The sequence below is a fragment of the Lissotriton vulgaris genome, chromosome 11 (assembly GCF_964263255.1).
Source record: "Lissotriton vulgaris chromosome 11, aLisVul1.2, whole genome shotgun sequence".
NCBI classification, from domain to species: domain Eukaryota; kingdom Metazoa; phylum Chordata; class Amphibia; order Caudata; family Salamandridae; genus Lissotriton; species Lissotriton vulgaris.
The window spans coordinates 447,469,510-447,496,967 of NC_141699.1; the positions used below are offsets into that span (position 1 = coordinate 447,469,510).

General features: G+C 43.8%; 1 protein-coding gene across 1 annotated transcript in view; it reads left to right on the plus strand.

Annotated features, from left to right (window-relative positions):
• Positions 1-27,458, plus strand: part of LRRTM4 (leucine rich repeat transmembrane neuronal 4) — a 1,783,294-nt gene that overhangs the window by 1,461,014 nt on the left and 294,822 nt on the right. The gene's annotated exons all lie outside the window — the stretch shown is intronic.

Consider the following 27,458-nt stretch of genomic DNA (forward strand, 5'->3'; position numbering starts at 1 on the left):
GTAAAATTGCTGTATTGATTGAATTCCATGTTTGGCTTATTTGGTTTACTGTCAGTCCCTAGTCTAGTGCACCAGGAGTGCCAGGGCTTGTAAATACAAAGGCTGCTCGTGGGCTTGCAGCACATGTTGTGCCACCCACAAGAGCGGCCTAGTAAAAGTATGTCTAAAGGTCTGCCATTGCTAGACCTATGTGCAGTCTAGTGCTGTCACGCTGACTGCACAAGTACACCTACTTGCCAGTCCCTAAACCTTCCCTTAACTTCATGTTAGTCACCCCTATGGTAGGCTCACGGGCAGGGTGCATTGTAAGTATAAGGTAGGACAGGCCTGACCAAGTTGGCATGTCCTAATAGTGAATTACAGCCATATTAGTTTTTCACTATTGCGAGGTAACCTGCTCTCCATTAGTTAGAATGGGCTGCCAGGATTATTAATGCTATAATCCTAGCTGGCTCGGGGAGCATGGTGCAATGTCGAGTTTGGTATCCCTGAACTCGGGGTTTAATAACGCATCCGTTTGTGTGGATGGTTTTTGGACTCTGGGTTTGAAAATAGCACTTTTAGAAAGTGGCTATTTTCTTGTCTAACTATTTCTGGTTTCTGCTGGTTTGGTGTGTGTGTGACAGGAGCTGGGTGGCTCCAGAGGTCTGAGTGAGTCAGTGTGGGATGAGTGGGACATTTGCATTGAGAGTAGGGGGAGAGTAGTTCCTGATAGCCTGCCCTGCCTGATACAATGCTGGCTCCACCTCCTGTCAGGCGACTGATGGCTCTGTGCCTGCCATGGACGATCCTGGCCCCACCTCCTACCAGGAGGCCGATAGCTCTGCTCCTGCCAGTGACAATGCTGGCTCTACCTCCTGCTGGGCGTCTGAGGACCCAGCCCTGCACAATAAATAGGCCAGGTGTCTCTGCCTGGCTACACCCACAACAAACCCAGGATGTTGGGAAATTCCCCTGCATGGAAAAAGGGATCAAAGCCAAAAAGGGGTATAAGAGAAGGACCCCTGAACCAAGAATTTAGATCACTTCTGACAAGGAAACCTGAACCAAGGACAAGAAGCCTGCTGATCCAAGGACTTGCCTACCCCTTCTGCCAGTGTGCTGTTTGTTGGGGGAATCCTGCAGTGCTTCTTTATTTTTGCCAAGGAACCAGGAGAGAGGAACTTAGTGTGTACTCTCAAGCTTTGCTAAAGAAAATCTCCAAGGGCTGGAAGAGTGCCAGCCTCCTGTTGAAGTCACAGGGCTAAAGGACTTCATCTGCTAAAAGTGCTTGTTGCTGGAACTTGAGAATCCAGCACCTCTGAAAGAACCAGCAATCTCGACGCCGACGGACGTTGCCGAATCCAGCTCGACATCGTGAGTAACGGCTCCAGTGTCCAGCTTCCTCGACACCGGCTGTCGGGCCCGATCGACGCCAGCAGCAACGCCAGTGAGTAGTGAGTTCAGCTCCAGCTCCAAGTGACCTCGTATCTGCACCGCTGCTGATCGCATCGACTTCGTGCCCTCTCGACGCCGTGAGCGCTGCTCACTCGTGCAACATCATCATCGACATCGACGACGACGCCGTATCCTGCTTCGCCTCGTGAGTGCTGCTCCTGCCTGTCATCTGTCGACGCCGCTGCAGGTCGCCCAGACTCCAAAGCCGGATAGACGCCGAAGACGCAATGCCGAACATCTCGACGCCGCTGATCATCGTGTGCTTCGCTTTTCCAAGGTACTGTGTTGTCGGGGTCTGTGCGACTCCGGGCTCAACGTAGCGCTCCTCGCGGTCGACGCCGAACCCTTTGGATTAACTTTGCCTCAACGTCGTGTGACTCCCGTGTGGGTTACATTGTTTCCAAGAACTGTGTTTTAAAGAAGAAGAGTTGCTTTTGATACTAAAGACTTTGTGCTAAGAAGAAACTAGACTTGAACTATTATTTTTCCTTCCAAGAGTATTTATTAAGATTGTGGTATATTTTTGTCGTTATTTGGTCTTGTGCTGAGCCTTATATAAAAATCCTTATTTTTATAATACTACTGTGTCGTGTCCATTTGTAGTGTATTCACTTAATTACTGTATATGGTCATAAATGCTTAACACACAGCCTCTTAGATAAGCCTGTCTGCTCTGCCAAGCTACCAAGGGGGTGATTAGGGGTGCATACCTCTGCCAACTAGAGACAGCCGGTTCCTGACCCAGAATGCGCTAGTCTCCAAAAATCAAAATGGAGAAATTCTCTCCTTGGAATGCTAGTCTGGCTACCCTAACCCACAGGTGTGACTCAATCAATCAATCAATCAATCAATTCTTTCTTCAGTTATTGAAAATGAATATCCATAAGAAAACAATAAAATTACAGGAATATACAATCACATAATAAATAAGAGTCAGTAAAATCCACAAGTATTTATACACAGTCGTCGTTATCATTCTGCTATGGTGTTACAAAGTATTAAGAATTGATTTACGTAATCTAAAATCGTTCTTAAAAAAAGCAGAAACTGAAGCAATAATTAAAACATTGTCTAATTTCTGGATAGCTAAAAAAGCAGGGCGACACTGATTAAAACCCATTATCCTTAATAGCGGCAGAATGCATCTTTTCCTTTGGGCAACATAATATTTACAAAATAGCAAAATGTGCATATCCGATTGGACAATTCATCACAAGGGCATTTATTAAGGTCCTTTGTCCAGTCATTCATTTTAGGGTAACTAAAAAGTCTGAATAAAATATTCAATCTAAAACGAATTAGTAAGAACTTTTCAAAGTCTTTCATTTGCAATTTCAAATATGGCTGGGTTTAGCTGGTGATCAATACAAGTTGGTGACCCACCACTGTACTTTTCCTCATCTCCAAACAAGATCTTTTATCCTCCAAGTATAGCATACATATGTGCTTTAATTCTTTTCTGGTTACGTGTGTCATAAGAAGAGGATCATCAAAAGATTTGCGATGCCCAATCTCCGTGAGGAACGACTTTACATACGCCAGCCATCTTATTTTGCTGCTTTTTTCTAAGTTCATAGCGTCTTTCAATATCACTTAATTAAAAACGCACTCCTCCGTAGTCCACACACTGTGCCATAATAAAACTGGTTGAATTTTGATGACATCCTCTATATAAGGTTGACCCAGCTCCATGTGGCAATTATGGGTGGACACACTCTCATGGACTGTTGGGCGGTGTCTAAAAAAACAATTTTCTGCTAGTTGTAATGATTTAGCATTAGCGTACCCCCATATACCAGCACCGTAAGATGCAATTGCAACACTGGTTGCTCTGTATATTGTTAAAAGTTCCCTAATCAGATTTTTGCCCATCTTTCTTGCAACATTTTGGACAGCCATTATTGATTTACAAAACAACACTTTCTGTGTATTTATTGTTGTATCCCAATGGCCAGTTTGGTCAAGCAATATGCCCAAATAAGGAAAGGTTTAGGTAAATTTCAAGGATTTAGAGTTTATAAACATGGTTTTCCTGTTCTTTAGTGCCCCTGGACCACAATTCATACAATAAGTCTTCGAAGCATTGACCCTCAGATCTAAGTTAGCCATAAAGTTTGCAAAGGATGTGATCATCTGCTGCATTGCCAATGGGGTTCGAGCCATCAGAACCGCATCGTCCGCCTATAGTAGCGCGGGGATCGATCTTTTGCCTAACACCGCAATGTCCCTGCACTCCCTAAGTAATACCTCTTCCAATTCATTAATATAAATTGTTAATAGGAAGGGAGCGAGTACGCACCCTTGCCGCACTCCTCTAGCGATTTTAAATGGTGTTGTACATTCCCCATTCCTTCTGTATCTAACTATGGCCCGTGCTCCCCTGTATAACTGTCTCAAAAAATTAATTATGCTCACTTCCACATCAAGTTTCTCCAATATGAGCCACAACTTGCTGTGGGTAACACAATCTAATGCCGATGGCAAGGCGGCAAATGTTAAATATATAGTTTTTCCTTGTGCTTACATATTTATCTAAGAGAATATGCAAACTAAGACCCTGTTCAATAGTGCCTAGATGTTTCCTGAAGCCATATTGAAGATCACTTATTATGGAGTGATCCTCGGCCCAATCCTGTAGTCTGTTCAAGATTACCCGCCCAAGGATCTTAATGGTAGAATCTAACAAAGATATCGGGTGATAGCAAGCACAGCTTGCTCTGTCTCCCTTTTTAAATATAGGTATTATGATTGACTCATACCATGACGGTAATAATCCACTCGAACAGGATGCATTAAAAAGTTTAGTAAGGATTGGGCCCCATAAAGCCATATTATGTTTGTAAAGCTCAACAGGGACCCCGTCAGAGCCAGGGGCCTTCCCCCCAAGGCTGGCCTTGATGCCTGTAATGCCTACATGCAGTGTTATACTTAAATCTATTTTATTACTTTTTGGGGTTGCTTCATCCACTACTTCTAGTGGTTGTAACTGGTCCAGGAGACTCACCTCACTATATAAGCTTTCATAGTGTTTCACCCATTCCGTGCCCGTTATAGCTATCCCGATTCTATCTTTGCCCTTATCTTTGAAAAAGGGTGCATTAACTGCCTTCTAAAAGGCTGCAACATCTCTGCTCAAGGACGCCTCGCACAAGGAATCCCAGGCCTCTCTTTTTAGGGTTTCTTTTCTTTGTTTTGCCATCGGATACAGTTCCAGGTTAGTCCCACTGAAGTTTTTCCTTCTTAGGAATTGTGCTTTTACAGGGAAAAGTGTCGCAGGGAGCAAGAAGAGCATCGCTGGTTGTGGTACATATGGTGCATCAAGTCGCTGGGCATCGCAGGTGGATGCTAGGGGGCGATACTTGCTCTGCAAAGAGACAAACTTGTGCCCACCTGTGCTGATCCATTTTGTGAGCAGTGCGGTTCTGGAGGCCTGTTTGCATTGGCGAAGAGCCCAAAAGTTTGAATTTAAGAGACCACTCCAAGTTCCCAAAACCTGAAAGATGCCTGTTGGAGGTCAGAAACTCATTGCAGATGGGTCCAGGAGTTGTAGTTTTGTTATTTATTTGTTCCTTTGGGGGAATCAGCGTCCTCCAGTGCTGGCCAAGGGTTCAGAAGCTCTGCGTTGCCACTTTGAGGCTAGGACGCAATCTCTCACAGTGCACCTGTGCAGGCAAGGAAAATACAGGTGTAGATTGTTAGCTGGAGAAGTCCTCTCCTAGGAGGCTTCTTCAAGCACTTTTCTAACTGTTGCTTCTTAGAGAGTCCACTCCATATCCTTTAAGACAGGCACAGTCATTTTGTGTGTGGGGCCTTGAGAGTGCAGCAGGTGCAGTCCTTCTGAGTGCAAGCCATCTGTGGGTGCAGTCCAAGGGTCCAGCTGGGCATTTCTTCTTCTCCAGGTTTTTCAGGTATGGATCTGAGAGGCTCCTTCAGATGTCCCATATTAATTTCCCATATTTGGCTGGAAAGAGGGGGGACACCAGAACCAATGTGATTCAAGTTGTCACCCTCTGGAATGATCACTTCCTGGGAAGTGTGGCATATTTCTGACCCAGAATGCGCTAGTCTCCAAAAATCAAAATGGAGAAATTCTCTCCTTGGAGTGCTAGTCTGGCTACCCTAACCCACAGGTGTGACACACTCACTCGGGAACCAGCTTGGCTCAGGCTGTCAGAGCTTGCCAATCAGAAGTGGCTGCTATGGGGCTGTTTTAGGTAACTTTAGAATTATTAAGTTCTAAAACTACTTTCCAGCAATAGTTATAATAAATCCGAATTTGGCATGTTGTTGGATTTTTAGTTACATTTATTTTCATTCTTTGAATTGTGTTGCTAGCCAGTTCTAATAAAAAGTTAGACTTTATTTAAGTGTAATAAAACCTTCCCATATTAGCCTATGGAGATAGCGCACTACAATGCAGAAAAATCATTTGGCTGTTTTCCCCCACCAGGGCATATGAAACATATTTTATAGTGTGCCTGCTTTTTATAACAAGGCACTCTATCCTCGGAGCACTTAGGGCAGACCTTACGGGTGACTTTGATGTAATAAAAAGGTAGACTTGGACTTTGAAAGTGCTTTTTATTTCAAAACTGAATTTCTACACTGATGTATCTTAAAACCAGCCTGCAAGACAGGACATCAGATACCACAGCAGTATATCGTTGAAGGTAATAATTCAACTGGGGTCTCCTAACCTACATCTACTACCATATACCAGGAACTTACTGCTAGATTGTCTTGGCAAATTATAAATTCTCCAGTTAACATATACCTTTGAGAGAAGAGCACTGGCCCTAGTTAGCAGAGCCCAGGGCACATTTAGAATCAGTAACCACCAGTATATGTCAAAAAATGGGGATGATCCGGGCAAAAAGGAATGCTTTTCTACAAATCAGAAGAAGGAAAAGCTGGTTTGTGGTTCTTTGTTACTTAAATTACAGATGCAGTTATGCTCTGTGACTTGTTTTTAACCAAGGCCCCTGGCAGGAGTCATTATAATATTGCAACTCAACTCAATTAAGTTATTATAGTTGGACTGCTATGTCAGTTTTTTTATACAGATTACTAGTGATGTCTCAACCTGACTGTAATATGGAAATTCAAGATGGACTTTTATACAAAGTTATAGGATCCCATTTATTATAGTTGAGTATACCACCTCTCCGGGGCTCAGTATTGACAGTATAAAACCTGTTGTTTTAATTATATTGTTTACATGTTCTCTCCTTGTAGTGATACTACCATCAACACTCTACACACAATTATATAATCCACATACCTGATCCACTCCAGAACACCATACCCGCGTACTCTCATCCAAACAGCAATGAGAACTTCTACCAACCACAATAGCCTGACAAACTCTTGGGTCATAATGATCTCCCTCATCCTCTATTAAAGTCATTTATGTTTGCCCTCATTTTTCAACTAATTTTTAGGTCGAGCCTGTACAGCACTTGTGCTGTTTGTCGATCTGTTGTATGTGCTGTGTGGGGTCTGACTCCTCCCATGCTTTGGAATGGATTTTTTATGTGTCATTTAAAAATCAAAGCTCCCAAATGGGTAATGGCTGGTGCATGTCTCCCTGGAGTATTGTGAATATGGTTTGGTGGTTCCATCACCGGCTTGTTTGACTTACTACTAAATCCCTAGTACAGTGCACTGTGTGTACCCAGGGCTTGTAAGTCAAATGCTGCTAATGGTCCTGCAGCACTGATTGTGCCATCCACACAAATAGCTTTTCAAAGGGGGCCTCAGACCTGCCACTGCAGTGTCTGTGCACAGATCCTACTGCCATGTTGACTGGCAGGTGGATCCACTTGCCAGGCCCTCACCTTTTGTTTTATTACTAGTGAGTCACTACTAAGGTTGGCCCAAGATACCCATTTTCTATTTGAGTCCTGGATGCTGCAAGTTCAACAACAGGGGTCAAGTGTCATTTTGTGAAGCACAAATGCCAATTCTCACAAAAATCCAATTTCTAGTGTTTTTGTACCATTTTGTTGTAAAATTAGTTGCCATGTACAAATTTAGTGGCCCTTTCAAGATGCACTTTCAATGGAATTCCACTACCGCACCATGCTTCAGTCATATATTTGGAACAATGTGCTGAAAAATTTGCCAGTAGACATACACTGCTCCCCTGCCATTTTCTGCTGAATGGGCATATCTTATTTGGTATAGAAATTCTTTGTTTAATGCTTAGTTTTTTCAGAACCCCTATTACCACATAATTCAACTCAATAACAAAATTTCACAACACATCACATGCATCCAATCCACACCACACAATCCCACCTCATACAACAAAATTCAACAGCACACCTCATAATTAAACTCCACTATATGCCACTCCTCACCATAAATGCAATCTTATAATTGCCCTAAATCACATGCAGTCCCACTCCACATAACACCAGTACACTCAGTACTACATAATTACTATCCACATAATCACACTGCACATCCTGCCACATAATTCACAACACTTTAACCTAATTCCTAACACTACTTTTCACTACTGTCCACCCACTAAACTACACTATACGGTGGGACAAATTGGAATTGCCAATGCTTGTTTCACTATATAAGAAGAACATAACCTCTTTCTCGAGCACATATATTTTTTATTTTCAAGGAACTTTTTTATGATTTAATACTTTTTAAAATGTTTGCCACATCTGAAACTCCCCTTTTATTGCATATAGATCACCCTTAAGGTAGGCCTTAGGCATCCCTATGGGCAGGGTGCTGTGTAGGTAAAAATTAGCACATTCGCCTGTGCTGTGTGGCATGTCTTGGTAGTGATAACCAGCCTATTTAGTTTCTTACTGCTGTGAGGCTGACCTCTCACAGTTCCACATTGGGAATTCCCTGATATATATTTCAGTGGTAATTTTTTATATGAAAGGGGTAGTGTAGCCATGTTTGGTATGTATGGACTAGTAGTAATAAAACCTGCTTATTGGTGAAAGCAAATTTGTTATTACTCTTTTATAAATGCCACTTTTAGAAGTGGGCATTTCTGTATACTTATGACTTTGTGCCTTGCTTGGTTGTGTATTCAACATCTGGTTCAGACTGACAGGAGCATGGGATATGCATTCACTCGAGACAGTCACAAGGGGTGTTGAGGTATGTCCTGCCTTTCCTGGGTGACTCATAGTGGGCTGAATAGGTCTGGTCAGCATTTAGAGTGGAGGAAGGAGTGGTCACCTGCACCTGAATAGGGTTGTGCTTTCCTTTCACAATACTTTCTCCACGCCCCTGTTGTGTGTCTGGAGCCAGGGATTGGGTTTGAATGGGGATGATGTGCACTTCTAAAGTGGGTTGAAGTGCCCCCAGAACCAAGACTTTAGGGGTATAAGAACAGGGGCTGTGACCCCATGATGTTAGACACTGAGTAGACTTGTACCAGACACTACTAGAACTAAAGACTGCACCAAAGGACTACTGGAGCTGTCAAGGGACACCACCACTTTGACTTGGCTTTGCCTTGCTGACCTGCTAAAGAAGGACTGGCTATTCACCTTCCAAGGACCCTGTATTTTGGCCTGCCTACGCCACTGTCTGTGTTCCCCAGTGATCTCACAGAGCTTGGTAGCCTCCCTGTGTTGCTTGACCCAGCATGTGCTGAGGGCTGCCGGTATTGATCCCCCCTGCATGTGTTGAGAACTACTACCCTGCCTTTCTCTTGGACCTAGCACACAGTGAGCATGTTGTGTCTCCCTCCAGAGCACGCAGCTTGCATGCAAAAAGCCATAACCGGGAAGCTTTTCAGAGTCCACCTTGAGTGCACGCTCTCTTCCCTGTGGAAAGGGAGTCAGGAGAAATATGAGGAATGGGTGTGCAAGGACCAGCGTGGAGTCAAATTAACCTGTGCAGGCACCTCTCTACAAACCTCCATTGCTGTCAGGATGGCCCTTAGACTGCATTCCATGCTGGGGTGGCTCCCGATAGCAGGTGCCAGCAGTAGCTGCGCCGCATGATCACGGGCAGCTGCCTTTAACTGTTAGAGGCGGGTTAAACAGCAAAATCGTCCCACAGCTCTGAAGTGAGTGTGTGCCCTCTCCCTGTTGGCAGATACCTGGGGGGGATTGATCAGTGTCAGGTGACGAGGTGAAGCCTCGGTCGAGGTCTCCTGCCGCCTATGGGGAGGATTTCCTCTTAATTTATCATATTTGACAGAGAAAGTGCGCAGGAAGGTCTGCGGCCTACGAGGTGGGCAGGAAAACATCCCACAAACCTAAACTAGAGTACGTACCCGAATCCTGTTGTTTTGGAAAGCAGGTGTTCTGGGGTCCAAGGTCCCAGAGGCGCTTAAGAAACTTGTTTGTAGTTTAGTGCCCCAGTGGATGCTGGGTGTTTCATGGGGGTTCCTGTACTCTACCCTGAGGACCAGAACTTTCCGCATTGCACCAAATAGGACAGAGCCCAGGAGCTAGTTGCCCTATTGGCTGATGAGGAGATTGATGGTAGTAATATGCATATGTTCTGCCTCCTTCTTAACTGCTTCATATTTATGCCCTGATATTGTGATTATGGTATTTTTCCTCACATTTCCAGGCCTGACATAGTTTGCCCCGCAGCCAGGATTTATGTATGACCTAAACTGCATTGCAGGCCCTGAGGTGCTAAAAAATATGGAGTTTTTCCCTTACTGTATCAGGATACCAATTATTATTTTAGGAAGTTGCCTTTAGGTGCACAGTGATAGTGTTTTTCGTGACAAAGGCAATCTAGGAGTATTTACCCTAATACACTACATATCATTGCCTTAGGGCAAACTAATTTATGATGTCATGACAATCACCTGGTTGGCGAAGTTATTTATGTGATTATGGTCTAAAGTTTTTTATGAACAATGCAGAGGATATTTTTAAATAACCTTGTGCGGAGTCTCTTTTTGTGATGTGCCTAGTGTGTCCCTGGTGTGTGTGTGTGTGTTGCTACCAAGGGGATGAGCAGGGGTTATCCTGGGTGTGTAACTCCCTTACCCTGACTAGAGTGGGGCGTTCTACCTGGCTTATGTGTATACCCTTACTAACCAGAAACCCCATATGTAACAAAACAATTTATTAAAGCCCTCAGAATATAGATCACAGATTACCTACGCCATGTCTATGGCCCAACTTCCTCTCATTTTCTTTTGGATCTCATTCTTCATCAAACTATAGGTTTTGCAGACACGTGAAGTGCCATATAGTTGCGTTGTGCCTCAATGCTTTTAGAATGGTAAATCAATCAACACACTGCTTTGTGTCATTTTGAGGAGCTTTGTGCCACGTGGAAAAACTTAGTACATAATGACTAGGGGTGGGCAAAATGTTCTGTTCCGTGAAATTAATTGGCAGAATTTTGGCCACTCCACGTTACCCTTTAACGTGGAATTCTAACCAAATTCCACCAAACGCTGCATGACAACTTTTTCCCTTGGGAAGCTCCAGAATATGCGAGCTGGTGAGCGAGATTTGGCATCCCCTAGCATGCTCTTATAACACTGGCATTCGCCAGGGATCACAAGTGGTGGCAGTCAAAGGGCTGCCTCTCCAGTAGATTTTTTACTCGAGCAATAGCAAAATCAATGCGAATGATCGCACAGTCTTGCACAGTGCTTGGTCCCATTCATGCTGATTTTCAGTGCTGCTCATGCTACCAGCGCTACATTGCAGCGCAAGCTGCATATTATGCACCCATTGGGTAACTTCTGCGGAATCTTGCTGAGTTTTACTGTAACTCTGCGCAGTTCTGCAGAGTAAAATTCTGCAGAGTGAAACTCCACAAGTTCTGCCCATCTCCAATAATGACCCAAGTTTACTGAAACCATGCTCACCTGATAACCCCTTCAATGAGATTTTTGGGTGGGTAATCAAATTGAAAAGTGCTTTACCCGATGAGAATCGTTTGCAGCTGATGTAGATCATTAACCACCCCCTCTTTAAACCAGAGTCACTCCTTTGTAGCATAAGTTATCAAAATCCTGAAAAGCAACTTTGCAAAAAACAGGACCATTCAAAGTTGTGTTTTTATCAAGGATGCCTGATTTGACTACTCAAAATGTTGAGCTAAAATTACAGCGAAGTACAGAGCATGGCTTCATTAAGGCTACATCGCATTTACAATTGGCGATGGAAAGAATGAGACCTCTTCCATGGACCATCTCTTTTGAATTATAATATACATGAAGCCTGGTTTTCAAGTTGGGTGGCAACGTCGTTTTTAAATTTCTAGAGTGTGTGCTAAATTCACAACATAATCCCACAATAGAACTTCCTAGGTTTTGGCAATAATATGGTGACATTAATTCCTAAAAAGTGTGCTCCTGCAGATTTAGTGCTTCCTAATCACTAGAAAATAGAATGAGGAACAATAAACCCTCTCCTCGGAAATGCTACAGATGGAGCTCTTTTGTTCTGGAGAGAATGGGGCTAGTGAACTCTCATGTGTGTGTAAACTGTCTCATATATACATCTGTTATATGGTTATCTAATTGTAAACAAAGGGTTTTGGTTATCCCTCTGAAATAGAGTGCATAGGGCTCTTGGTCAACCTTGAATGTGATGCCTGTGGGAGAGTTGTGTAGACTGTGCAGTTGTGCTAGAAAGTGACTTTACCACTTCACAATCATGGCCTTTGAGGTTTCAGTGGCTGACATCTCCAGCTTACAGTTACTGGTTTGTAGGAAGACAGTGGTGTTGGGGATGTAACAGTTGGCATTAGGCTCCATACTGCTGATAAATTTGGGGAGTTTTCTTCCAAAGATGTTAGGGACTGGATTATAGGGACTGTTAGAAAAAAGGCTGGGTTGTGGAAGCCCGACAAACTGAGGTGGCCGATAAAATATGTTCAGGAATTTAGACATATATTTATCTATTACATTATGTTCTAAATTATTCACTTATCCAACTTTTGTTTTTATTTTAAACGTGTATTTTAATGCATCTTGCAATACATGGCAAAGACAGGCCTCGATAAAATAAAATAATGCCACAAAATCGGTATGTTTTTTATTACTAGACTATCCGCATCGCAAACTAGCCTGGTATCATTAAAAAAAACAATACTACTGGCGCTAAAACTTAAATATATCTCCTTTACTGGTGCACATGGAGTTTTAACTTGAAAGAGAGGATGTGAGTAAAGGCTACAGCTGCCGACTTTGGAACTAGAGGCCCAGTTTCGAATCTCGGCGTTGACGCAACATTCTGTGATTCTGGGCAAATCCCTCATATGGCTGAGATACCCGCCACCCCCTCTCAACACAATCCCCAAAAGGAGGAAAACCGGAAACAGTTCTTGAAGTTTTTGGAAGTGGGAGGGAGTGACCCTCCCGGCCGTATTTATTAAAACAAAATTAAAAACATTAAACGTTTCATGTTATGTACAATTTCATTACCACATTGCGATGTTTGGCTAACCTTAACAGATTCTCTAATACAGAGGTTCTCCTAGCCGATCTAACATCCTACAAAAACATTTTCTTGAAATATTGAAATTGTACATCCTAACGTTTAAGGGCCAACGGCAAGGTCATAACCGGTGTCAAGATCCCTAACCAGACTTACCCCTCCCACTTGGGAGGGGCGACAGCACGGAGGCGTACCTCAAGTGCAACTACTACCAATTTCCCTTGACTTGACGGGGGCACCTAAAAACTCGACGCCAGTTAAAGGTCGTTCGAAGACTCGTGTGAGGTATCTAGAAGGTATCGTAGACCTCCCCCCAACCCCACACAACTTACCGCATCTGCCGTCGCAGATGTCACTGGCCCCGGGAAATTCCCCAGGAGGGGGCTGTAACCCCTCCTACAAAGGAAGGGGCCTTGACCGCCTTTCCTTTACTTCCGGCGACCCATCCTTAGAAGGGACCGCCTCCCCATTGAGGGGCCAATGGCCACCTCTCCCGAGCGCTCCCATCCGTGTTGGGTGACGCCCACTCATAGGGATCTTCTAATTAGTGCTCACCGATCATGACCTTACCGCCTACCAAAATAAATACGACAATGCTTAACTAAACCTACGAATACATTGGCCACTATGACCGAAAGAGCATGCTTAAAATTCAACACTATATCCGAATCTCTTTAATCGCAAAACCTACACAAAATAGACCATTCTTTATTATACTCCACATCAACATGATACTATCACAACCTGTAAACGAAACAGAAACAGAATTATTGATCAACTTTATTACAAACAACTGGCTGTCTTCAGGGGCTGGTGGGTGGGTCAAAATTGGCTCTTCGTTCTGTCTCAAGCTCACGTGCAGCGAGGAGGTGCAGCTTCAGAGCACAAGAACAAGAGGATGTCTTCTGGTCTTGCGTCCCTTTTTATCCGTCTTCAGGGCGGGCGTAAACCCGCCCCTGCCTGCCCCGAGGGCGTGGCTGGCTGCGTCAGTGTCTAGGCCAGCCCACTCTAGGGCGGGAAAAAGCGCGCCCCGGCTACGCCGCTTCGGGCATACCAGCCGAGACGCGCCTCCCGCCCAAAAATGGCTTCCCGGGGGGATCGAGGCACTCCGCCATACGTTCGGGGGGACCGAGTGGTCGCCCCTTTCCAATCTCCCCAACCTGGACATCCTCACGGGTGATGAGCCGCTCTACCAATAGGAGTCTTAATTTAAAAGTAAAAGGCAGTTAGAAGAAAGCAGTTTTACAACACGAATTCTAAATTAGCATTTTATCTTCCCTCAGAAGCTACACAAATGTCCTCTTGAAATAGCATCACTGTGCAGTTTCTACTCCACATACAGTGAAGATTGACCCCAGTCATGATCATCTGTACCTACAATTTTCCACGATCTCACATTTTCATGTTTCCTCCTCATTTACCCTTTCTGAACAACTGCACATATATTCTTGTGAATCAAATGCCTCGAGTTCCACATTTCTTGCAACCCATTTTCAAAGTCTCCACTCTGTTTGGTGATTCATTTACTCCCTTTTACATGCAAACGTGAGTGGCATAGAATAGTTTGATGCAAAAAGAACAATTGAAGTGCAGAATGCAGAACAGTCATACATTCACCCCAGTACAAAGATCTGGGCCTAAATCCATCGCTTTTTGCTCCCTGTGCCATTTCAGTTTAAATCCAGCCATATGCAAATCAGTCTTGACCCTGGGCCAAATGGAAACAGTCCAGCCCGAAGTGCCAGGCCGGGTCCTCCCTGGAATGGAAACAAGCATCCTGGGACAGGTTTCAGGGTTTCAGCCCTCATCAGCCAGGACAGCTTAACTCCAGTGGCATGGAGAGCACGAGACCCACGTTTGGGCATACCCATCCCACTCAGGGTGACAAATGCAAAAAGACTAATTGATGGACAGGATGCAGAACAATGCCATACATTCACCCCAGTACAGTGATCTGGGAATAAATCCAGTGTTTTTTACTCCCCATGCCATTCCAGTTTGAACACAGCCATATGCAAACCAGTCTTCACCCTGTGCCCAATGGGAACAGTCCAGCCCAAACTGAATAGTTTAAAGCCCTTACAAATGAACCTTAGAAGCTGGTAGTGACTGCCTGCCAGCTGAAGTGGCACAAACCCGAGTTACTTTTTAGGCCTCTACTTCATCAAACTTTTCTCCCTCTCCGAAGTGTTTTTTTTTAAATCAATTATTTTGACACATGCTAGAATAGCAGTTCCAACGTTATGTCTTTTCTCAGTGACCCACCCCCAGAAAACATCAGTTTATTTACTTTTTTACTTTTTTACGTGTTGAGAGTGAGGCTATGACGTGGTCTCAAATAAATACTATGTAGGGAGCTCCAGGTCTATTTCCTCTATGTTATGATTCTTCTACTGTACATTACTTTTTGTGTGAATTTCATTTTGAAATAAGATGAACCATTGAGTCCTGAGTCCCTTGATGGGCTTCAGCTTTCACCTGTAAAACTTGTACTTTGCTCATCCTTTTCACGAAGCTTCTGATAGGGCTCGCATGTGCCACTTTTGCCACCATTTCAAAGTCATATCGGTCTCACAGCAACTCAGGGCCTCAAAGGAGGACAGCCCGCAATAGAGGTCTCCAAGTCGGTGCTGTTGTTGACTCCCGCTTTCCTTAATGTCATTTCTCATGCTGCTTCAATCCGGGGTCATTCCCTATCTTGAGTGAAGTTCCATGTGGATTCAACACTCCATGCCAAAAACATCCTAGGTCTGAACATGGAAGACAGGTTTCTTTGCTCTGCTGCAGTGACACCTTAGCTCTTCAAGTATAAACTCAGGACGTTATTTACAGTCCCCTTGCGCCACTGCTGCATCACGTTTTATTTGATACAGCGGCGATACAATCAGTGCCCCACAATGCTCCATTTCTACAAACTGAAACATTGGGTCCAATGCATCAGTTTATAGAGCCCTGCATCACATTATACCTGCACCAGGCATAATTATGCAGTGTAGGCGTTCCCATGCAATTAAGCAAAGTAAAAGTAGCACTATGAAATTTATAACATTTCACTGCTTCACTCTACGGCTTGACTGCGTCAAAATCCTTAAGCCTGCTCTGACCAGGTGTAAGGATTGATGCAAGGCTTTTAGGATGGGACTCGCATATGTGTACCGACGCATTACTGGATTAGTGTCAGTTTTACAGCCACAATGCATCACATTTGAACCAACAGATGCATCAGAATTTCTTTGCCATGGAGCCCTGTATTGTAAATACAGAGCATCCACGATGTTGCGAGGAAATTTGGCGGAGGCGCAAGGAAACTAATGCATCAATGCAGATGCGTCAGTTTCTTGTACATGAGGCCCTCAGTTCCTCAATCTATATATGATTGATCGCTGCTTTAATGTACGCTGGTTGGCCGACATGGTGGGACTGCCAGTGGTCTTTAACCAGCCTCAGGCACCAATTACCCTGTACCCTTCTTTCTTCAGAGTCTCTTCAGCAGCTACTATTACCTCGAATATAGGATTATGGTGCTCATAGGGTGACTGCAACCAGTTATCCAGAGGGCGTGTCATTGCCAATACCCAACTTTCCAGTGTTTCTTGGGAAACTCCCAGTATTTCTATGACATCTGTTAAATATGCTGAAATACGAATTCTGAATTGGAAAACAAAATCCACTGGGAAAAGGGCAAGCATTTAGAAGACATGGCATCGTCACTAAAGGCAGAATAAAATGGCCTGCACTTCTAATTGTTAGCATTTTGAAAAATGATCCCTCGGTCTTATCTCAAGTTTGTCTGAAGAAAAATAATAGATGTGACAATGAAGTTACAAGTGCTACTCAAATTCCATCACATATGTTTGAAAAAAAAGTATAACGAATTCTTTAAAAATACTTACATAAGTGGCGGTGTGAATGGAAGTGAATCAAAAGTGTGGTATTTATTTGGGCACTTTTTATTTAGACTTTTGACAATACAATAAAACGAGTAATGTGTAAAAAACTGTATTTGATTCACTCTCTGACATCAAGATGCTCTCAAACGCGCAATGCTTCAGGTAAGGGTTCTTGGTTTGCAGCTTAAGCACGAGTAAGTGAAATATTAACAGGATCATGTACAGTGAAGAATACAATGTCCTGTGACATCTTTAACTCAATGGGTTTTGCAGCCATAATCCCTGACATCGCGGGTCAAGTGGATTGGCAGATGGACACAGCTACGAATGGAAATAAGCAAAAAACATTTCCACTTCATGGTAGATGTGAAATCTTGAAAAATAACAGAAGGACAAAGTAGCCTTGAGATGCAATGTGAACATACCAGTAAAAATATAAAATATATGTATTATTATGGTAAGCCATACTTTCCAACGCTAAATTGTGAATCATAATTTCCAAATGCCATTGGCGTCTCTAGGAGAGGTTAGGTTGGGCCTGTGATCCAGCAAGGTTTGTGCTGCCCACCAGCTCTCCTCTTGGGCCCGCCCACCCCAGCTTGTGAATGTGCCAGGAGGTAATAAGAAAATGAAACAGACATGGTAGCTTGCCTCACACATTTATTTGTTCAACTACCTTTCACCGAAATGCAGCCCTAAATCACTTAAAATGTTTAAATCTTACTTTGTATATATTCGTCTATACATGCATGCATACATACTGACAGATGTAAGCATTGCTTGTGAAAATTGACTTTGCATGTGTTTCAATATATATGTATGTAGCTTCCTCAAGGACAGATCCTTCCGGGTGTCAGCCCCCCCATTCTTATCTAAACCCCACCCCATTGCACAGGGAGTTCCGCAGGGCTCTGCACTGAGCCCATCCCTCTTCAATCTTTACGTGCAGCCACTTGCAGCAGTGGCCAAAGAGTGGGACCTGACACTGGTGTCGTATGCCGACGACACACAGCTGGCTATCACTCTCACGGAAGGCCCTTCCATCTCGGCCTCAAGATTCAGGGATGGTCTCGCTGCAGTAGCCCAATGGATGACGGGCAACTGCCTACAGCTCAACGCTGGAAAAACGGAAGTACTACTCCTCGGTAAAAACACCAGCCACTGGAATGAGCACTGGTGGCCTTCGTCTCTAGGCACCATCCCACCTCCCAAATCCCTAGTCAAAAATCTAGGAGTCTGGATGGATGCCTCACTTAGCTATCAGACCCGCACCAAAAAAGTGGCTGCCACCTGTGTTGGCTTGCTGAGGAGTCTCAGCCCCATACTTGGCTTTTTTGACGCTAAGGTCCGCCAACTTATCATCCAAACGTCAATCCTCTCTCGCTTGGACTCCGCCAATGTTCTCCTCCTAGGCGCCAACAAAGGAGAGACAGCACGATTGCAACGCGTGCAAAACTCTGCGGCAAGAGCCTTAGTCGGCCTTCCCCGCAGATGCTCGGTTAGAGCCACTATTCGCAAACTGCACTGGCTACCCGTCGACTCTAGAATCCAGTTCAAAACCCTCATTATGACCTTCAAAATCCTTAAACTCAGAAGCCCAATACTGCTACGACCTCTCCTCACTCCTTATGTACCACGACGCGATTTGCGATCCTCAAACCAGCACCTACTGAGCGTTCCCCGCACAAAGCTTTGCCGCATGGGCGGCTGCTCCTTTAGGGTTTTGGGAGCCAATCTTTGGAACGCTCTGCCACAAAATATCCGCTCCCTAGAAAGCCTACCCACCTTCCGAAATGCCATTAAGAGTCACCTGTTCCCCTCTCTCTAGCCCACCTCTCTCCCTTTTTTCCTATTCTCTAGCTAGGGTCTGTGGTTTTCTCTAGCGCCGGGACGCCTCTTCGCTGGTGCAGCTGTTTTGCGCTTTACCAAAACTATACAATAGAATAGAACAGAATTTATATAGCAAATATAAATACATGCACTCTTTAGGAATGACCTCTATGGGTGCCCCTACCAGTTTGATCTGCGGGCCAATGACCAGTATGTGACCCTACAGCCCCTAAAGTTCACTTCTAGTAATGTCACTATCAAATTCCAGGGTTGCAATGTGATACGGCGGCATAGAAAAACACCAAGCACTCAGCGCTTAATCTACGCAGGCACAAACAAGGTGAAAATACAAAGTGCACACTGTCGGATTCCACTTTCGGTGGAGAAAATCATTCATCTATTCTCTGTTCACTTGAGTAACGGATATGGGTAAAAGAAAAACAGAGAGAATTGTGTGGGCACGGACGTCGCTTTATGTCTGGAGTGGTCGACCTCGGAGCTGGGGAACTGGGTTTGGGTTTGAGTCTCGGCAGTAAATCTCATCATCCTGTGATTCTAGGCAAATCACTTAATATCCCACTGCCTAACAAAATAATGAATGTGTCTGTCTGTAATGCAACGGGTGCTCATGTAAAGCGCTGTGATACCTTTGGGTCGAGTTCATGCTATATAAAACTCAACAGCAACAAAAAAGTGTAGGAAGCTGGCTCTGTATATACTATACCAAACTGAGGTACAGTGTACACAGAGTCCAGTGGATCCCCAGAAGTCTAGCAGAGGCTACACTAGATAATACTAACAGCTCTATTTATGGTAGTGTGGTCGAGCAATTAGGCTTATCAGAGGTGGAATTAACAATTTATTGTACGTACTCAGACAAGAAATGTCATCACAAACTCAAAGACTGAATCCAGACCAATTTGTAAGTATAAAAAAAATATGCTTTGTAGTTCATTTAAGAAGCAAGGGTTACTTAATGCAGGCAGGTTGCAGTATTTTAAAAGTATGAAACCATTTTATGTAGAAAGATTTGTAGAGTTTCAAGTAGTAATTTTCTGTCAGAAAGAAAATACTTGGCATTAAGGATATACGGTAAGTGCAATCAGAACGAACACTAGGCAATCCTGTAAGCAGAAAGACAGGCGATATGCTTACAAATAAGTAGCCGGCTTACAGTTACAGTCTTTGGTGTTCTCAGGCCAACACTACAAGCAAGGTTAGTTGCGAGGGCTGAGAGCACCCTGAGGTGTGGGTTTCTGTATCTTCGCTGTGGCGGTCGAAACCAGCAATGAGATTTAACCTTGTGGTTCACGAAGAATATTGTAGCAGGTTGGTTTTCAGCAGTCCATCAATATGTATACTGTCGCAGTAGTCTGTGGTTGGCTGCTGGTGTTCAGCTAGGTGAGTTCCATTGTTGTCGAATGGTCTTAGGGAGGTCGCAGTCTGGCGGTAGGGCTGGAGCAGTAAACAAGGAGGTCCCACAAATGACCCTGATTGGGTAATACGTTCTTATAGGTGCCCAACGTTATGTCTTTACCAATACCAATCACACATTGTTGTACTTGGAACTTGAGACTCTATAAGTCTATACAGCGGCCAACACTTAGATACAACCAATAATTTTCTATAGGTATTATCAAAATTTAGAGAAGGACAAGACATTCAGGGTTTAAGAAAATATAACAATGTATATTTATTTCAGTGTAAAAAAGTCATTCGCAAAACACAAGTAAAAACAAATTATACAGTAGCTAGTTTAAAAACATGGTTAAAAACATTCAATAATGTCAGCAACAAACAAGTAATTCATACATTAAGTTTATACACAACAGATTTATCAAAAAATGTTTTACAAGAACAGGGGTCGACGCGGCGTTTCGGTTTTTAGGAAACGATTGGAAACCTTCTTCAGGACCAAGTTCTTCAGTGTAAAATTCCTTAACTCCCAGTCTTTCAAGGGAGAGTTACTGCCCAATTATATTTATGGGTTTCAACTGGGTTGCATATTGCCAGGTCTGCATATAGTACGTATTTCCTTGTAGTGTCTCTCAGGAGGTTGTTACGATAAAGGTAGGAGCCACCGATATGTATGATTCATAGGGCCAGGTTTTTAATTACTGGATCCCCAATCCAACACAACCTTTTCGTATGGCGCTGTGTTGATGAGCGCTGCTTTACATTACTGCACTGCTCCTTGCTCTTTGTGATGCAATTCGGCCTCCCTGCTCCTACCGATAACGTTCTTCCGCGGTCTGCAATAGACGGATGTATGAGGTAGGGCTGGAGGCCAACAGAGCTTACACTTACATGTGGATACAGGCTCTCAGGAACCAGCTCGGCAGAGCTGCTGTTATGGGGCTGAGGGGATCCCATGAGGTCGTGGAGGCCGTCGGGCTGGGATGCTTTTCATCTAGCAGGGCAGAGTTGTGTCAACACAAATGTCGGTCCTCTACCACTGTGGTCAGGGAGTTCTTTTGTAGCATTGAGTCACATACACACCCATGTCAGTCCCCGCTCTGGCAGTGCTGGTGGATGGATGCTGGTGAGTCTTTAGTCCAGAGGGAGATTCTTGGTGCTTTGGTGAAGGTTTCAGAGCCTCTGGAGTTTCTTTGAGGTCAGGCAGGGTTTCTGGAAGGACAGCAGGCCCAGTGTTCGACCTAGGTGCAGGTGGTGGGGTTCATGCAGAGTTCTGTCTGCAGTGGGTCAGTTCCTGGCCCTGCAGCGGTCCTAGCCCATCTTCTTCTTTGGTCCAGCAGATCTGAAGAGGTAGGTTGAGAGGTGCCCCTAATTGCTGGATTTAGGGCATTACAGTGGTGTGCAGGTCAGGACTAATGGGTCCCTCCCTTGGGGTATCTACACCTCCTAGTATGCCATCCTTCAGTGGAAAAGGAGTATTCTTCTCTTCCTAATTGGCTGAGTTTCCTCTTCTTCAAGATGGAGGGGACTGAGTTATGCGCTTCACCTCACCTCCCCCAACCTGAGGTGTGGGATCAGAAAATGTGGGCACACCTCCCTTCCTGGCTATATTTTCCCACCTGTTCCCACACCCAAATGGGGGGCCAGAACCGATGGGAGAATTTTGCTGATAGCAGCAAAAGGCTGTCGTCAGCTAACAATCTCCGATTTTCCGGCGTTTAATTTTAAGCAGTGGTTTCGCATCCAATCCGCCATTTCGGAGAGACAGTTATGTAGTTTTTTCTTTGTTGTCTCCACCTCTTCACCCATTGTCACCATCAGCTGTGTGTCGTCGGCATAAGAACATATGCCGATGCCCCACTTTCTTCCAATGTCAGCCAGAGATGAAACATAGACATTAAAGAGAGTGGGGCTCAGTGAGGCCCCCTGTGGGACTCCACAGCTGGTGGGGTAGGGTTTTGAGTGGTATTGGCCCATGTGCACTGCTTGGGTGCGCTTGCTGAGGAATGATTTAATCCAGCTCAGGGCTGTGGATTGCACTCCTTTGCTCCGGAGGGTGTTTAGCAGGCACTCGTGTGCTACCGTGTCAAACGCCGCTGACAGGTCAAGCAGTATCAGAGCCACAGATCCCCCTTGATCTGTGATGCATCTGACACTGATGGGGGAGTCATCCTGTAAAGCAACGTCTGTCTCGACGAAGTGGTCTTGAAAGTTGGAGTCATTGATTAGTCTCCAGGTTCTGTTGGAGGTAAAGGGGGTGAGTCTCTGCTTCAGGTGTTTACCAGGGAGCTTGAATGAGAAGGATAACATGGAGTGGTCCGACCAGGGCAGGGGGAGGATTTCCTTTATGGTAGTTGACTCGATGTTGGTGAAAAGGAGATCTAGATATAATTGTTAAAAGTATTTCAATGTTTGTTTTGTATTGCAATAATTGTTTTTAGTACTTGTAAATATATGGCACTGTGCAGGACAGCGAGTAAACCTCGGACGATTTTCTAAATATTGTAAAAAATTCTTCCACTATTTCACCAAGAATATGTAAAGCACCCAAGGATTAAATACCTTAGGGTGAGATTCTGCCCTAAAAAATAAAGTTGCAGAACAAAAACAGTGACCGGGTCTTCTTTTTGAAAATATCTTTATAAACTTAGTCAATTAATATCACTGACATTTATAAATAGAAATGCATTATTGTTGCTGTTTCTCTGAGGTGCTGGAATATTTCCGTAAAGATTATTAGTCTTGCTCCATGTGAAGGATCCCTAAGAGCAGTAAACACTGAAGATAGAGCACGTCAATTTTGGAGGCATCATTCTTGGTATTTGGCATGAATAATGGTCGATGTCATGAGTTGCTGTGCTAAATTCATTGGTTTTAGATAAATATCAATTCACCAGTTATGCCATTATTGTATAACACAAGCACATCACCAAGTCTAAATTTTCCAAGAGAGTGGGCAAAAACACCATCACATAATAAGTTAAATCAGCAGCAGAGTTGTCCTATCTGCAATTCTTCTCCCTGCCGGTGCAATACTATTAATGACCACTATCGTGCTTTAACTCCAATTCTCACAGTCGAAGTCCAAGCTGTGTTGTAGATGAGATGGATTGTGTTTGCGACTAACCCCAACACTAGGAGCCTCATTTATAAGGTTTTGCTGTAGGGAAGCGAAGCAGGCCTTCCCGCTGCGCTTCCCTACGGCAAAAGAAAAGGGCAGGAATGCACAGTATCTATGACGCAGGCACCTTTGCACAATGGCGCAAGGGTGCCTGCATTGCGGGGATGAATATTTTTGTACAGGAAAGGAAACCTTTGTGTATGAAAATAATCACAAGAGGCTTTTCCGATTTCTGCAGCACACATAGAAAAAGGAAAAAACAAGGAGAAATGAAGATATTTCTCACCGTTGTGCCTCCCTTATGCCTCCCCTGGGAAGGTGTACACTTTTGGCACTGCCTCAGATTTACCATTTTTTGTAAATGTGGGGCAGTGTCAAAAGGCCATGGATGTTGCTGGGAACGCCGCCAGCAACACCCATTGCACGCCCCTTTAACCCCTTCGATGCTCATGACGAGCTCAGCTCGTCGTGAGGTACACCTCTCGTACACTCATGACGAGCTGAGCTCGTCTTGAACAATGGGAAATAATAATGGTCAGCGCAGAGGGTAAATCTGCACCGCACCGATGGTGTTAACACAGAACACTGCGTTAATGGGACTGATATTTATCAAGCAGCATTAAGCCAAAAAAGTGGCTTAGTGCTGCGTGATAAATATCACGCAGGCTTCTGCGCCATGAAACGTCACAAAAAGTGACGTTCCAATGGCACAAGGGGCCTCATAAATGAGGCCCTAGATACTCAGTCGGTGCTGTGAAGGAATTAGGCCTTGCGCCACCTTCTTTAAGCTAAGCATTGACTGCTCATCCACAGAATCAAGAATGCTTTGGGGACCAACTTTCTATTGAATACTGAGAGCACATTGCCTTTGTTAGTGGATTACACCTCGGTTTTCATCTTTGGTATAGCCATCAGGATGAATCACTGAGTTAAACTAATTCCTGATACATGCAGTAATCTGAAAGTCAGCATTTCGAATTCTTGCAAGCCATATTCAGATTTCTGCATTTGTGGAATCGGCAAATGTAGTATCAATAAAATAGTTCAAAGTAACACCTTTTCGGCAAATGTAGTATCAATAAAATGGTTAATAGTAACACCTGTGATCTGCAGTGCTTGAAAAGGAAGAGGTGGTGTAGTAAGCACATCAAAAAATATGTCATTATTGCTGGGTTATTGCTGGAACTGGGAAAAAGCCTGATATGTTTGGATTTTGCCCTACAAGGTTCGTGGAAAAAGGCCTCTGCGGCTCAAAGTTAGTCCTTTTTCAGAGTGAATTCCTGTGCCCTTGGAACAGACTAACTATTGCTCATTGGTGTTTCTTTGTCTGGCTCGTGATGCACCTGGGACAGATGGATGCATTTCCACATGTACATGTAAATTAAGTTGAAAGGCATCTTGCTTAGGCAGCAGGAATGAATTCCTAATGGTTTAATGTATAGGCTTCTTCTGCGTGATTAAATTTGCACCTTACCAGATCTTTAATTCGTATATATACAAAGTAGATGGTTATTAGAGATAATTGAGTGATGGGCATTGCCGGAACATGGAATAGTACATGGTCTTCTGGAGTGCCCACTCTTGTGGTGTCTGGCACGTGTCTCTACTTCATCCTATCAAAGGCCTGATTATGAGTCTGATGGTCCACAGACCACCAACCTCATGTTGGCAGTGAGGTGGTCGGTCCACCCACAGCCACACCTATGGTCCACCGCCCCATTACAAGTTTGGCAGGCGAACTGTAATTGCACCACTGCAACCACCAGGGATCAGAGACCCTGGTGGTGGCGCAACTGTCTTGAGGCCCAACATGTTTGGCGAGACTGCCGTGGTCCCACCAAGCATATAACGAGTTTGCTCTCCACCATGTTTTTCATGTTGGTTCCTCCTCCATGAAACTCGTGGCAAAGAGGAAACAAAGGCGGTCCTACAGGGCCCCTGTTACCTGATGGCTATGGGGCGCAGGCAGGGGGGCACAGGTTGTACCCCATGTGTGCATACACCCCAGTACCTGTACGGCATTGACTGCACCATTCCATGCCATGCAGGTACTGCCTTTGATGTTCCCATTGCTGTTGGAACGCCGAAGAACAACCCATCAGCGACTAAAAAAGTCATAATCTGGTCGGAGGTGTGCTCACAGGTTTGGAGGTGCAGGACAGCAGTGTGGCGCTCCCGCTCCCTCACTGCCAAACTCATAATCAGGCATTAAGTACTTTATCGCTAGCACATCCATGTACAAAGAAAGTGTGATTCATATAGTTCCATTTAAATTTATAATGTGTGTAGTTAGACAAAGAAAAAATCAGCCATCATGACAAGTGGTGGTGTTTAATAGGAAGACTATCTTCAAGAAGCTAATATTTGCCATTAGCACAGTACATGCAGGGGCATATATGCAGCATTATCAGATTAATGGAGTACAACTTTATCCCAGGATACTGCTGGCAGTGACATCTGAACTATAGATGTATGGGTAGAGTAATGCATTGTCATAAATGATACACTTGGATGTGATAATTGAGAGAGGAAACATTCAACTTCAGGTTCAATAGCTTGTTCCATGGATTTTCAGTGCACTATTGTCAGAAGCAGTGCACGCGCCCCCACGGTCTACATCAGTGTTAATGGAACTTGAAATGGTCTTCCGCTTCTTAGAGTTTCATCAGATTTTAGGTTATATGGCTCTCTTTGGTACATAAGAGAAATACTATCCCCTTTGTTGGTTTTCTAAACCCAATGTTTGATGCCCTTGACATTTACTTTGGTCTGGATCTTGCTTGATTTGACTTTTATAGGCTTTCGCACACTCCTAGGACAGAACACAACATTGCTTCCTTAGCCAGCACTACAAGTATACTCAGTTCATTGACATGGAACCTTCTCTTCTTTTTCCTGTTCCGGTCAGAGGTCTTTCTTTTGTTCTATGGTCATGCACCAGTGCACTCCACTCTACACTGGTCTGCAGTAATTAAGGATTTCCTCTTCTCCCTGCTCCCAGCCTCATTACTCCATTCCTTGCAGTCTGCAGGTATATTCGGGGGTTTACAAGTTCTTAGGCACGAATGGCACTGTTTTTCATGATCCTTATTTTAGCTCAAATTTGTACTTATCTATTTTTTCAGTAAATCTAGCAATTCAACAATGTTATGGTTCTCCATTTGCTAGACTTGTCAGTCCATATTTTGTAATTTCATTCACATAAATGTTCTCATCGCCTGCTCTAAACGAAGCCCACTCTGTTCAAACGACCCAGGTCGCAAACATATATATATATATATATATATATATATATATATATATATATATATATATATATATATATATATATATATATATATATATATATATTAGTTACAAAATTTGGTGTAAATGTTTCCTTTCATTTAATGCACCCTGGCGGGTTATTTCTCCCTTTTCATGTTTTCCTAACCCTACATCAATATGTTCATTCGCATACACACACGAAATTTGCAGAGTCGTGTTTAGTTATAAAAATCGAATGCTCTTCACAGACAAAATTAAGAAAATATATCCACAGTATTGTACCTAATGTAAGATATAGAGGTCTTGGTTGAGACAAAAAAATGAACAGAATCAAATATTTAAAGCTCTACTTTTTGAGGGCAGATTAAAGTGATCCAAACGAAAACGAAATGAAACTGGCCCATTTATTTTGTTGAAGGGCCCACAAAAGACGTATAAGGCAATCATATTTCACTGATGTATTGCTATCCGGGCTCGAATGTACGGCGTCTAGTGGGTGCCTCTGATTCAAGGTTTCAGTGGACACGCATATTACGATGTAAGTGCAGAGACGGCTACTCATAAATAGTGAATGAAGTGATGCTATTCTTCTGACTAACGGGGCTTTTTGTAAAGAAAGGAAGGCTGTTCTTTCCCGCGCTTTTAGCGACACCTCAACGCACTCGTGAGTGATGATGCCAGCTTGCAGAGATATTGTTTCACAAGTCGAACAATACTTCAAACATATTGTTTGTGTTTACATCATGCAATCATATGCTAGCATAGTGTTAAAGAATGCCATATGCTAGACATTATGGAAGACGTGTGAACGTTTTTGACATGTGCTCCGCTTTTGATATTTTATTTAGCAGAACAATTCCTCTCAGCGGCAACTTATTAAACCAGGCGGCTAGAAATAGTAAAACAGGCATTCATTGTGTATTTGCGCTAAGTATTGACAAGATAGATGTTAAAAGAGGTCAGCTGCGGAGTATTTCTTTTTTTAATTCCACAATAACACAACTCAACAGCAGCGCTAAAATTCAGGCTGCAGGTTCCAACTAGGACGGCAAATGTTTAACTATCTGAGAGCCTGAATCACAAAGG